This window comes from Abramis brama, assembly GCF_963993115.1.
Source record: "Abramis brama genome assembly, chromosome: 18".
Lineage (NCBI taxonomy): Eukaryota > Metazoa > Chordata > Actinopteri > Cypriniformes > Leuciscidae > Abramis > Abramis brama.
The window spans coordinates 28,819,715-28,835,570 of record NC_139980.1 but is presented as its reverse complement, the minus strand read 5'-3'; the positions used below and the strand labels follow the sequence as shown (position 1 = coordinate 28,835,570).

The 15,856-nt window shown below is 35.3% G+C and overlaps 1 protein-coding gene across 2 annotated transcripts in view; it reads right to left on the bottom strand.

The window, feature by feature from the left end:
• cep85l (centrosomal protein 85L) overlaps positions 1–15,856 on the bottom strand; it is a 66,937-nt gene that overhangs the window by 34,926 nt on the left and 16,155 nt on the right. The window lies entirely within an intron of this gene.

Here is a 15,856-nt window from a genome sequence, read left to right as displayed (position 1 = left end):
TACAGAGAAAAGTTTAGAGTGACACACGCCTCTGATGATGACCTAATACTGACCCTGCCCAGAGTCCTCCAATATCCCATCATGCACTAGGGCTTTCCCCCGATCACATAGCCTCTCTTTCATCCTTTAAAAACAGACCACAAACACTGCAAGGCAACACGTCATGATAAACAGTGACTGAACTCATCTGACTGTGAGTCACTGGAGGAGAATAACACACACACACGCACACACACACACACACACACACACACACACACACACACACACACGCGCACACACACACACACACACACACACACACACACTGCTCCAAGCTGAACGCATCCTTAAATCTACCCACAGAAGAGCACCAAACTTTGAAAGTAATATATATTGTTGCAATATATTGGAAATTACTAAAGTTAAATTTATAAGGGTTGCACAAAAATGGCTGATGCAAATAGAAAATAATTACAATCATTTAAAAATTATTATTTTATAAATCTTATTTTTTATTATTTTATAGGTCCAACAATAGTCAATGGAGGGATTTAACAGTTTGTATTAAATAAATAATGACATTTTTAAATATGTCATGGAATATTGCAATAGATAAAAGTACTTTGAAATGTAGTAATAAATAAATTGAAATTTATATATTCGAAAAATACAAAATAAAAGGTAATGTGAAATACAAAATAAAATACCTTGAAGTAAAATGTAGTGGACAGACAACATAAAGGAAATCAATATATCATGAAACGTTGCAATCAATAAATAAGCATAATGAAAAGCCAGTACAAATAAACAAACACGGCATGACATGTATTTATGCATTTATTAAATGTATTACATTTTATAGTACTTTTATTTATTTATTGCAACATTCCATGAAGCATTTAATAATTTCAACATATATTTATTTGAGTTAGTTTGTTAAATCCCTCAATAATAGTCAACATGACAGCATAGCATATATTATAAATCTACACTATAAAATATATAAATAAATAAATATTCCTGATTTTAATAAAACCAGTTAATTTTAAGATGTTACAATGTTAGGTTACCTGACAAACTTTCTTTTTATTTCTTTTTTCCAATGTAAATAAACCAGGCAATAATGAAGCAAACTACAACAGAAAATGACAAGAAATGTGAATGCTCACATTAGTCCAAACTGAAGTAAAAATACTTGCAAGATCTGGGAAAATTAAAATTCTTTTAATGAGAAACCGAAAACAAGCCACGGGCAAAACAAACCAATGGAGGTCTTGCTTTGACATGTTCATGAAGCCAAGAAGAGCATGTGAAGTGTGTGTACTGCAGTATGAGCAGTCATGGCCAGGGTGAAGTGCTCTGACAATCACAGTGAGACGAGCTGACAGGCTTTATCACCGTGTCATGAGGACATTCAGATGAAGAAGCTCAGCTGTCTGTGATCCTCTCATCACATCAGTGCTGTCATGTGTGACTTGACCACTGCCTCGGACACTTCGCTTACACTTCAACATATAAGCATTCAAGCTTCGTCAAAGCTTATGCGCTAATATAAAACAGGACGAGTCACATTGTCAATATTCATTGATTGAATTCTATATTAATGTGCTGTTGCTACATCGCTTGGCAATCGTAATCTGCCTACTACTGGGCTGAGAATATTTTATAGTGATTATTATTATCATTATCATTAATTATTAAAAATGTTGTTAATAATAATACATTTAATTTATAAAACAATAATAAAAATATTATTAGGATAGTAGTAATAATAATACAACTAAATTATTAAAATAATACAAATTATTATGAAAACACTTTACTTAAAGCAATTATGTACAATGCATTATTAAGGTATTCATAATGTATGTTATTATGCATCTTTTCATAAATAATTGTAACCAAAGTTAAAATGATATGTAATATTTGCAGAGTCCTTGTTACATCTGAAATTGGTTGTTTATTATGTCTTTTAATACAATATACTTTCTAAAGGAGGTGTAACAATGAATATATAAGTATTATAACTGGTTACAATTATTCATGAGACCATACAATGCATTATAAGGTGCATTAAAAGGCATAATTAATGCATCAGAAATACTTTTATAATGCATTATATATAAACATTATAAATCTAGGCTTTAAGAAAAGTGTTATCATAATAAGTATTCAAATTAAAACATAATTCTTTATTAAACACTGGTGTATTCTCTTTTTTTTTTAAATCACCTTGTCTGCTATTTTTTCCATCCACACACCAACTACTAACTTTCTGTGTTAGTTACGAAAGCCACTTGAAAAATTGACCTGTAAATCACGAAGTTGTGTTTGAGACACCTGAATGGTTTACAGTGATCATATCAAAGAATACAGATATCAATATTACGTTATAATCAGCCTTCTTGACTAACCTCTTAGGCTAAAGTAAACTGGCGCTCAGCTCTCCAGAGGTCTGAATAATGCGGCTCTTTGTTGGCAGAACTTGGCACGAGAGCGTCTGCCGACACAAGACCAGCTGGACACAGAGAAGAACTGAGACGGCACATTCCACGGAAGAGTCAGTGTAGTGTACACACAATACAGTATTGAATACTGCCAAACAGCACACAAAAAAATAAAAATAAAAATAAAAATTTGAGGGAATTACCTGGTTTTCCAGATAACGGCGAGACTACTCTCACTTTTACTTCTCGTGCAACAACAGTGTTGACTACTATGCAATGGGATCACATGTGTTTCTGACAACCCGTTCACAAAATGTCACCTGAGATTGACGTTAAAACCAGGTTTAAATGGGGATTTTGAGGCTTTCTGAACTTGAGCATAATCTTGGTCCTGGTTTGGTTTTCAAACTGTCATTTTCAATGTTAAATGAAAAAGCGGAGACCATAAAAAAGTAGCCTACACTTTTATGGCATAGTTTCATTACTTTTTCACCATCTCTTGGGAAAGGTCAAAGGAAATGAAAAGAAAAACAAGAAGTGAAAATACTCATGCAATGTATATTTACTCCAATATGAAACCATGACAAGCTGCAAGAGTACAGCAAAGAAATGTTTCTGGGGCCAGTTGCATAAAGTTTAACACAGCTGCTAAGTTAAGACTGTCTTATAAGTAGTCTGACCAACTAGCAAAAAGTTAGAACTAATCCGTCTTACTTTTTGGCCAATCTACATTTTTATGTAACTGATTTAATAAAGTTATAACCATTCTTAAAAAAAAAAAAAAAAAAGAGATAACTTGTTGTACTTGTAAGAAGTTTATCCTGGTTTAGCATTAAACGCAAAGAAACAAATGCAGTTTCTTACATTGTCTGCTGATTTCTGAAGGAGCAAATGAGGTGGTGTAAAATACGACCGATTAATGATTCATTTCTAAGTCTTTAAGAGGTTTATGTGTAAAACACACATACAGCTCTTTAAAACGGAAGAGAACAACATAAGCCCAACATAATGAAGTGTATTCTATGCCATACCATGATTTCACACTGAAAACTTGTGTTTTCGATATGACAAAAGAATTTTTAGAGTACAACATGTTCACTCTCTATCCTTATATAGTTAAATGGTCTCCAAACCCTCCTTGCATTTGGAGTGCCGTGCCATTCCAGAAAGGTTGGACTAAGCCGCCCAGAATAACCTCATCTGGTTCTACTTTACACTGGAGAGGAGGAGAGCGAGGCAGAGGAAACCAGGACTGCTGAAGCCTCGAGCTACGGGTGCTCCATTCCCAGAATTCCCAGCAGAGGGGGGACAACCCACTGACAAGCGTCGGCTATCTATCAGTGCTGAATAAATGTGACAACTAGGTTTGAGAACAGTCTATACAAACTGATTAGAATGGTACAGATCAGGGTCAGATTAAAAAGATTTCAATTCAGTTTGGTGTTGAAGCTCATTCACATTGAATCATTTAGCAGACGCTTTTATCCAAAGTGACTTACAAATGAGGAGAGCAATAGAAGCAGTTAAACTAACAATAGGATAACAATATGTAAGTGCTGTGACTCTTCCCAGTTTAGTCTAACGCAGTTATTGTGATTTCATGATGGTGGAGGTGAGGAAGCATTTGATTGGTCAGTCTCCCAGGGGCTGAATCAATGCGTTTAGATCGATGAACATACTCTTTCTACTTTCATGTGATTTGGGTTTCTTGGTGGGCTTCTTGGCGTGTTTCTGTCAGATGCTCTGTGATAAACGCGGTGCCGTGTGTGTTTGTATCTGTAGGATTTTGAAATGTGGGTCACTGAAATCTACAAAGCTCTTCCTCCTACTGAGATCAAGCCATTTCTAAATCAAAAACAATTTTTTTCTTGCAATACCGCCTGTACATCCTTCATGTTTTCTTACCTGACTGACAGTGTTTGACAGATTTCTTTCATACACTTTTGGATTGAGGAAAGAAAGAGGAAGAAAATGTGGCATGATGGATGGATGGATAGATGAGAGTCAATGATTCCAGACTTTGCAGTGTGAAATGCCAAAAACACAAACACAGCGTCCTAACACTCTTATATCACATCACCACAATAACTGTCAGAAAACATCAGCAATCTGTGTCCAAAGTGTCTTAAAGCTAAACCATCTTCCTGCGCCAGAGTAAGCAGAGACATTTTGTTATTGCAGCCGCCCTCTCAACCCCTTACAGCTGGTCACAGCTGGAACACGCGTTTATTTTTATTTAGCAATAAGAAAAAAGTGCTGGCTAACAAGTGAATGTTCTCAGAATGGTTATGTAACGGCATAAAAGCAACTTTGAGTGGTAAAGCTAAAAAAAAGATGAAAACCAGAATGACAGATCAATGAGAATGAGATCAATAAATTTTTTACAGGATTCCTCTACTGAACATGTTCTTCATATTCTCCACTGGAGAATATTGTGATGAAATTATAATTGTGGTCATCAATGAATCATTGTTTTGAAGCATTGTTTTTCAACACATCGGCTCTCGAATAATTAATTTGATTCTGGCTGCAACTTAATGACTCAATTATTCAGTTGCAGAGATTCACAGCTCATTGAAAAGGAAAAATATCAATAGCAGGTTCAATTCTGGTCTGTACATCACACAGTTCTATTTTATGACTTTAGAAGACTTGAAATTTACTGTGCATGAGTCATATGGACCATGTTTCATGATACAATAACAGTGCTGTTGCTCAATATGGTCATATATGCACAACATTAATGAGCAATTGTACACGGTTAAGGGTAAGCGGACATGTGAGTACTCCATATCTAGTGTATCACAACACACTCTGACGTCACTTGTCAAGCGTGTGCCTTCTGCTTGTGGACTTGATAGTCTTAGCACATTAGCACATATTTAGCAACTGCTCTTAGGTTTCACTGCCACATCCATAACCATTAGCCTGGCGCCAAAAAGACGGTTGCTGGGGACCAACATGGAACTCATGGGCCATTCTCGTAAGGGCCTCGGGCCAAGATAGGTCTAATAAAAGATTAGGCTCATTAAAGAGTCAGAAGAACGTGATGGTTGCTTCTTGAAGTAGTGAGGCTGGTGACAGCAATATGAAGACAAAAAAGGCAAGTTTAAATCAGGCACAGTAAATATTACTTGTTCACAACATATAAGGGCACTGTATAAATCATGACATCATCAATGTAGGTAAATTAGTCAATCACAATCACAGGTGATAGGCTCAAACACTTCACTGATTCCTATTAGATGGAACAACTGAATGATAGAATGATACAGATAGACAGACAGACAGCTTTTGGGTCACATGGTCCATATGACTCATGAAATATTGACTGACAGAAAGACAGACAGACAGATAGTTAGATATACAGACAGACAAAATTAAAGAAAGACAGAACAACTGATTTAAAGATAGATGGAGAGAATGAATGATGGAATGGCAAATAAAATGAATGGCAGTCAGAAAGAACAAATGATAGATAGATAGATAGATAGATAGATAGATAGATAGATAGATAGATAGATAGATAGATATAGATAGATATATAGATAAGATAGATAAGATAGATAGATAGATAGATAGATAAGATAGATAAAATAGATAAGATAGATAGATAGATAGATAGATAGATAGATAGATAGATAGATAGATAGATAGATAGATAGATAGATAGATAGATAGATAGATAGGACTAATGTCTGTTTGGAAACTCAGAGGAGATGTCCTTCCTCAGCCAAGGCTCTAGAAAACTCTTCCTGACGTGCCAGTTCTGTCAGCAGTCAGTATTTCCGTCTCGCTGTTGCATCACCAGCTGCTCAGAATTCCACAGTGACACAAGAGGAGTTGATGTAACAGCTCCGAGAGGAGGTCACGGCCAAGCCTCCAGAAACACGAGCGGCACACTGCAGCAATGGCGCTACGTGTCATATGAGCTTAACTGCTCTAGACAGCCAATTACTGATATAAACCCCTCCAATTCTGGAATCTGTATTCGATTTAAAGTGCTAGATCATCTAAATAAGAACATTCTGTCATCATAATACTCTCCCTCATGTTTATGTACGATTTTCTTTCTTTCACGGAACACAAAAGGAGATGCTTAGTAAAACATTCACATTGCAAACACATTCACTCTTCTTTCATACACTAAAAGTAAATGGAGACGGCTGTATACTAGCTTGATAACATTGGTGACCAGACAGACAGATGGCAATGTGTAATCTCCTCCAGCCATTAGAATTAATGCAATACATAGTAAGGATGGTCACAATGAGTGTCAGCCGGGGTGGACCAGGAGAGCTAAGCTGAAAAAACACAAGCCTCAGCAGAGTTTAATGAGGGCCGAGGTGACGCGAAGTGTGTTTTCAAACTGGTGAAGCTAATTATCAGCTCGGGGAATAGAAATGCTGAGCCATTACAAGGTGTCGTGTGCATGTATTTGTGCGTACTCGAGGGAACCTGGAGTGCTAACATGCGGCTTGATCTCGTTGTGAAAAGAAATGCCAAATGTGCAAAGTCACAAACTGCTGTAATACAGGGCTTGACGAATACTTTTTTCCCAAGGAGCACATGGGCTCCTGATTTGCAAAACTTTAGAACTTCAGGAATTTGTTTTTCCTTAATAAATTGATGAGACATTTACAAGCAAAATTATTTAATTTATTAAATACAAAAAGTACACAAGCTTTATATATATATATATATATATATATTTCAGCTTCAAACTTAGTTTATTTAATAATTATGGAATTATTTATATTTGAACATTGAATTAAATGCCAGATACAGTTTGTGTAAAAAAATAACAACAATAATAATAAGCATAATAAGAAAAAAAATATGTTCTGCAAAACACAGGACTTTTAATAATAAACAGGCCCGAAATGCACAGGGACTCTTATTTTGAAATGACTTTCCTACTTCCAGCTGCTCATTCAAACATATGAGGGAGATCAAATAAAAAAAATATATATATAAACACCATAAAGCAAACATTGTCATAATTCATCAACAGGATTGTTGGTAACCAAACAGTTGATGGGCCCCCATTGACTTCCATAGTATTTTTTCCCCATGGTTTGGTTACCGATATTCTTCAAAATATGCAGCATGTTAATTTTTGGATGAACTATCGTTTTTAGTTTAATAATCATATTAAACCATATCGCAATTCCTATTTTCTGTCCCCAAATTTAATGATAATTAAGTCTTTTGATATACCATTTAAGCTATTTAAGACTTTTTATAACCTTACATTCAATAATAATATTAATAATAATAAGATTGGGCATGGGAACCTACTTTTTATTCGCACACATTCTCCTAAATACCTTTTACAGCTTGTACACATCACTGTGGAGCCCTGTAATAGTGCATCATACTTACTAACTTCAAGTATTACCAGTAGAGGTTGAAGGATTACATGTCTTAACATATATCATAAAACAACATGAATGACTACAGCTCCTGTTCATCACATGCTCTGTATTATCTCTGGTCCTCCATTTACATGGTGAACTGATCAATCTCCTCCTCTCATCAATTGCATAAATTATGCAATCCTTTCCTGTGTGGTTTTTCACATCCTTCCATCAGCAGCTTGTTTTAAAGCAAAGGCAGCATTATGGCTGCATTCATATTGATCTATATCCATATCCAGTAGACACATGTCTAACTGTGCTGCCTCCTGCTCCTGTGTGATTAGTTTACCTCCTTCCTGTGAGATAAAGTATGTAATACAGTACTAGCACATGGAGGTTTCTCATTCATCATACATGTTCGTTCATTCCCTCTCTCCTTGCACAGCGTGTCCCGTTTCATTGACGAGTTTGAGGCCATGCGACTGGCACAGCCCTTTTTATACAGGGTGAAGAAAATGTCAGGACAAGACAGGCAATCAAAATAAGACAAGTATGTCTTTTCATTGTGCCACCTCAAGCTAAATTATTAATGAATATATTTAAATAAAAATACATTGAATTAAAAAACTACATATATATATATATATATATTAGACATTATATTAATAACTATATATTTAAAAAGTATATATACTATGACTTTTTATTAATTTAAAAGTAAATTATTATATTTTTTTCCATAAAAATAACAATAAATAAATGATACATATATATATATATATATATATATATAGTTTTTTTTAAGGATTTTTTTTTATAATTTACTTTTAAATTAATAAAAAGTCATAATATATATACTTTTTAAATAAATAATTATTAATATAATGTCTGGATGTAAATATGCCAACAGCAGGTTTACAGTGTTAAAAGTCCCCCTTTACAGTTTAGTTAAAAAATAGTAGCTTTTAAAAAGAAAACATGATGATATTTCTACAAATACCCTTAAATCAGTTCAACGGAACTATACAAAAAATAAAATAAATAAAAATCACAAAATCACACTATAAGTGTTGACATTTAAGCTTATCCCCAACCGACAAACAACAAAACTTAAAATAAACTGATAAAAAGAGAAAATGTATTGGACCTTTCAGAATGTCAGGGCTTCAACGTACCGCTCAACACAAGCATCATGCGCCGCTTTGACCTTCTCATGAAAAACGTTGCAAATCACGGAAGAGCGATCTTACAAGAATCCCAGGAACTAACAAAAGCAAATGTTAATTCATTTTCTCCGAATGTCAAGATATGTCTTTGACGTTGGGTCGTGTACTTTTGTGCTGCAAATTGTCTGTTTCATTGGCTAGAGCTGAAATTAAAGAGAATTATCATACAGTTCTTTGTGACAGTTTTCACACAAACATCTCTCCAGACCTCATCCTCAAACGCACTGCAGCTGGTGCCTGATGACAGACGTCCCAGCCCTCAGGGGCCACAATAACAGAGACCTAATGCACATTTCACATTTACCACAAAAGGGCCATCATCACAGCCGTAATGGCTAACATGCGATTCCCAAACAGATGAAAGGAGGTCAATATGAAGTAAGATCTATGTACAAGGTCCCTTTATGGCTCAGCTGTGCCAAAAAAACATATGGAACAGTTTGGGATAAAATGGTAAAATAGGATAAATAGAGAGAATAAACCAGTCTGGTGTTGAGATGAGAGAGGATTAGCCGGTGACCTCATTCATTACAAGAGAAGCCGCTCTCCTTTTCTACAGTTAAAGTCTTTCATGAATTAAATTTACAATTTTTACAGACTAACAAAGCTTAGAATTCTTATAGGTCTAAAACTGTTTAGACAGATATTTTACAAATATATACTTACAACATTCAACAGTTTGGGGTCAGTAAGATTTGTATTGTTTTAGGAAACTTTATTCACCAAGGGTGCAATGAATTGATCAAAAGTGACAATAAAGACTTTTAATATGTTACAAAAGATTTTAATTTCAAATAAATTCCATTCGTTGATGAATCATGAAAAAATGTATCACAGCTTCCAAAACAAATATTAGCAGCACAACTGTTTTCAATATTGATAATAATAAGAAATATTTATTGAGCCGCAAATCAGCATATTAGAATGATTTCTGAATGTCATCATGTGACTCAAGACTGGAGTAATGATGCTGAAAATTCAGCTTTGCCATCATAAGAATAAATTACATTTTAAAATAAAACAGTGATTTTAATACTGTAATAATATTACTGTTTATACTTTAAAAGCATTAAAATAAATCTTACCGACCCCAAACTTTTGAACAGTAGTGTATTGAGCAGAAACGTAACATAATTTGTCATATTCATTTCAACATTGAAACTATGTTGACGACACAACCAACTGTCTACTATATCTAGCACACTTGAGCTACAGCAACTACAAATGCTGAGTTTAGTAGTGTGAAATGTGATTACACAAAAAATCAGCAAAACACACATTACATAAAATAACTGAGACCTGATTTTTCCCTTTTCAACAAATTCCACTATGGAAAAGTCAAGAGAAGCTTCGTTCCGGATATGTGGAAACTGAAAGAGTCACTTAAGTCCAAATAGTTTCCTTCCTGTGGTGGAGCACCAGATACAGTGAATTTAACATGAATCGTTCTGTATGTGTGGCCTTTGAAAGTACAGGTGAAGCTGCATATGATTGTGAATATGGGTGAAGTTAACCTGATAAAATGCACTGATGATCATTCCATGATGGTGTATCAAGTCAAAAACTGCATGTTCTATAGTTATAAAACACTATATTCAACAAGAGGTGCTAACCTACTTTTGTCAGCATGGCCGTTAGTTCATAATTAGAGAAATTACTCGGTCTCAGCGGGGAGGTTTTGCACAGGACTACATCTTGCAGTGCTTGAAAGCTCTTATCTGGTTCCTCTAAGGCAAGAGGATTATCTCTTTTGCAAAGCATCAGTGGATTTCATTCTATTTTCTATATGTGGGTGATATGACTCATGTTTCAATGCGGCACAAGTAAACAAAAGTCCTGCTTTCACATCCATGATTATGTGCAAAACTACATATCCTGAAAATCAATTAGTCTGCGTGATGTCTGAACAATCAGTCAGCTTGTTGGTCAGAAGGAAGCCCTGTAAAAATTCTAATAAATTTTTTACTTGATGTGTCTTTCCTAAAAACACACAACACAAAGGCCCAGAACATTCACTTGCACAGACCAACAATTAAAAATATTTGGACTGGCAGTAAATTTCTTAAAATATATTGCTGAGGAGGGTGAAATTGTTACCAAAGCGCTACTTTGATTATGATGGTGTTGTAAAAGGGATGAATTTAGAGTTAAACCTCATCTAGTCAAACAATATTAATGGCAATATACTGATGAATCATTTTAACCAGTAATAATGAAGAACAACAATAAAAACACATCACAGAGCTACTGGGAATCTGGCGATTAATTGTAGTCACCTATTATGGCAAAGTATTCATTGAAAACTGAGTTGAAGGGGTCATGAACTGCATTTTTTTAATAATATTTCCTGAGGTGCACTTATAATGTTAGTCAGATTTTTACATAAAAAATTAAGTCATAATTTAGACTTCAAAGTAAACGCCCACTGCTGTGATTGGTTAACATATTTGCATATGAAAAAAGTATTACACGTGTAACTCTCGAAATCTTTTTCTACGTTTTTACTGCTGTCGAGATGAACTAATCGTGAAAAGTGTTGATTATAGCATTACATTTAGATCTACTCCCATTGCATTGGGAGGTTGCAGCGATAAGCATTAGCCGATGACAGACATGACTGTTTAGCGCATGAATGCAGTGATCTTGTCATTGCAACTCGATTTCTGCACCTCTCACAAATGCTTTCATCTTAACAGTGCGAACATGATGTAAATAAGAGATTCATTGTGCAGTGTAGACAGCCAGAAAAGTGAATGATGTGTCCATGTGATATCGTCATGATCTTACATAGCTTCCTGTTTACCAGATAACTCAACAATGAACTGAAACCAATGGAACAGTCAATACTGGCTTATAACTATGGCAGAGAATGTAGGTCACCAACATGGGGAGCTTGGAGGCTTCAAAGCCGCATCATTTTGTCTATTAAACAACATTATCAGCAAGATTTGGTCTCAGACATACAAAAATCCTCATTGAATATCCCAAATCACTTAGAAATACAACTATTATGAGTAGAGGTCGACCGATAACGATAGCTAGGTTGGGCCATACTTGCCGATAACCGATTAATCAACCGATAGTTTTTAAAATTGATACTGGATAAAAACAAACATAACACTCCAAGTAAAACAGTGCTGAACTTTATTATAAAAATAATAAAACTGTATTGAATCATGAAAGCATGCTAAATGAAATAAATATATAATATGAATAAATATTGAAGTCAATAAAAGACATTCATTCAAACTGAAACAAAAAGTAATACTCTAAATAACAAATAAAACCAGTTACATTCAAAATGTAACTGTTAAACTGTTCTTTTTCAAGCCAACTTAATGAATAAAAAAGTAACAAAATTTGATCAGTATAACATTTGAGCAATACAATTGCACCTTGATCATGTTAGTTTGATAGTGCATTAATCTATGCCTAGTTAACAAATAAAAACCTTAATTTAAAAATGTATTAGTACATGTTAATTAACAAATAATGAACAATCCTTATACAGAAGTTATTAGCCTAACCTTAGTTAATGTTACATATGGAATTTTATTGTAAGTGTTATCATTTCATATAAATCCAAACAGTCATGCTTAAATATCTACAACGCCAGAGCATTGAAATGACATAAATATTAAATGTATAGTCTCACACTTTTGCTTCTATTTTATAAACACTTGATGATTATCTAATCAAAATAACAAAACATGTATTAAAGTGATGATGAAAAAATAACCTAAATCGAATGCTTTTCTGATTTGTTTATGTTTCTGTCAGCTGTATGAACATATCAGTTTGCTATCTTACGTCTCTAGCTTTAAATATGCAACTTCTCTGCATATTAAATGCATAAAAGTGACCAGTTGGATATAAACTAATGCAAATAGAGGTAACAATTGTGACATTAAACATTCGGGTCGGACTTAAGTTTATTTTTGTCAGTGTTTTAGCCGCTTGAGGTACTACTAATGTTAGCGTCCTCTCAGCCTTGAAGGCAAACAAACATACTGTTGTGCTGTTCTTTACTAATCATATTCTCTACTCTAATCATATTCTCTACTAATGCAGCATTTAGTCAACAAATTAATCACTTTATAATGATATGACAAAATGTACTGTATACATAGGCTACCTTTTAGCTGTCGGTGGTTTAAACGCGCATCTGATGTCAGCGCTCTCCACGCAGCGTGTGCTCTCAGTGCAGCACGCAGAATCACGTGTCGAAATAAACAACACGAGGCATCAGCGATAGTTTTTAATTACACCTCTAGAGGCCGCTCTTGTACTGCATGATGCCAGCAGACCCTTCTCAGCTCTCTCTTACTGTGTAATGAATGACAGCGCGCGCTTCTCAGCCGCTCCAGCAACGGACGCAACCAGGAAAAACTATCGGTATGTATTTTTGCCGATAACGATAGTTCCACCAATCAACTATCGGTGCCGATTAATCGGCAAAACCGATGAATCGGTCGACCTCTAATTATGAGACTAAATAGATGTGAATGCCATTGATGTAGCATTTTTGCTAACTCATCCTTTAGCCATTTTCCAGCACCATGTGATTCCTAATACAGTTTTTTTTTGGCTTATAACAAAACTAGTCAAACTTATTTTCAGATGGAAATCCTTACTTTCCCCTGTCCTCCATAATACGATCAAGATATGCTGGATACTATACAGATCTGTTTTCAACACAGAAAAAACGTGAGTTAGCCCGTCATGGTTGTGCGGTTAAAACCCAGAGAGATTATTAATTAAAAAGGGCAGGGCAGAAGCTTCCAAGTGCGAGCGTGGCTGCACTCCAACTGTAATTAGACAGCCTCACACAGACATACTTCCATCCTTTCACGCTGCTCTCATCCATAAAAAAATGAGGCGTCTGATTAACTGTCCACATACTACACAAACTGGTTCTTCAAGTTATGGAGTTGTGATAGAAAATCCTATTTTGGTGAGATTTAATCAACGCTCAGCTTGACCCTTAATTCAGAATTGATTAAGTTGGTGTTCACATGCACAGAAAATCCTTACACTTCTGCCAAAGGGTGAAACGGTGCGTTATTTCTGGACGACCCTGCACTGGCAGGCTTTTCAACACCATTGAGCTTTTAACACAACACAATATGTCAGATGAGTAAATTAACATGCCAGCTGTCTCAAAGCAGACACCAGAGAACAATTATACTGGAAATCAGGTAGCCCAATAGTTCAACAGAAGTTAAACAATCTGCAAGCTTTCTTAAAAATCAAAAAAAAAAAAAAAAAAAGGTTGTTAGGCATTACTCCAGACATTGTACTTCTCAAAAAGACGTTTCACATCATGGCCACATTACTAACTCGGGTAAGAGGATTATCTCTTTTGCAAAGCATCAGTGGATTTCATTCTATTTTCTATATGGTTGGCGATATGACATGTTTCAATGCGGCACAAGTAAACAAAAGTCCTGCTTTCACATCCATGATTAGGGATGTGCAAAACTACATATCCTGAAAATCAATTAGTCTGCGTGATGTCTGAACAATTAGGCCTAGTCAGCTTGTTGGTCATAAGGAAGCCCTGTAAAAATTGTACAGACATTGTACTTCTTAAAAAGACATTTCACATCATGGCCACATTACTACCTCGGGTGAGTATTAATTATCAATAACAGTCATCAGTCATCAGTCAGTTTTTCCTTAAAGTGCCCCATTATACTATTTTAAAGGTTCCTAGCTTTGTTTTGGAGGTCTCCTACAACAGGTTTACATTCATCCAAGGTCAAAAAACACTTTAATTTTCTCATAATATACATTGCACATCAAATAATTTCTCAAAGAGTCTGAGACGATTTGTTTGAAGATTTGGTCTCTCTAAACCCCTTCTTTCTGAGAGCCTACTCTTCTCTGATTGGTCAGATGGCCCAGTCTGTTGTGATTGGTCAACCACTTACAGCGCGTGTTGGAAATGAAATGCCCATTACCATTTTACCATGAATTTCAGCTCCGGAGGCTTCCTAAAGCTCAGCGACTGTACACACTGCAAAGACAGTAACGAATAACGATTGCCTCGATTTTATATATGATTGAAATAATTAATTGTATTTTTAATTGTATAATTAAGTATACATCATAATAGCATAGTATACATCAGAAGGACCAAACCTTATATTGTGTATTTAGAGGTCTGGCTATGCGAGGCCAGCATGAAACTTCCAAAAAACAAAACAAAACCAAAAACATCTTACCATGACTACTCAAAGAAGTCCAAGCTATTCAAAGAATGGCTAGCCAAAGCTGAGAACTACAATCCTTACAAAGCTTATATATTTAAAGAGGGTGAGGACTCTTAGCGAAAGGCTGTCTTTAGTAGCAGTATTTGGCTGGACTGTTACTGATATAAAAAGTGATTGTTTTTGGCTTTGGGAGGATGTGCTATTAGGCTAACTGCCATGAAGCAATGCACACCCAATGCATATCTACAAGGCAAATGAACAAATTCGTCTTGCATGCATCAGCTGATATAAGCAATTAACAAATTTAATAAAGTCTACCATATACCTCATTAGATATTCATGGTTGGAAATACCTCATACATTTACAAACGCCCAAAAAATCTAGCAGTTACTTGAGCAAAGTGGTTTTGGCTCTCATGTAAACTAAGAAGAGAATGTTAATTTAGTGTTGTGTCAAACTCATTCCTCATTCAGGGTCTAAGCCAACATGAGAGCGATGAGTTCGGAGCAGCTGGCATATAAAAATGATTCGGGGTGGGGCTATGGGGTATAAGGCGCAGAAGGCCATGAGCAAACAATACCCCCCTTAATCATACTAACTGCATTACCCAACTCTCAGTCAAGCG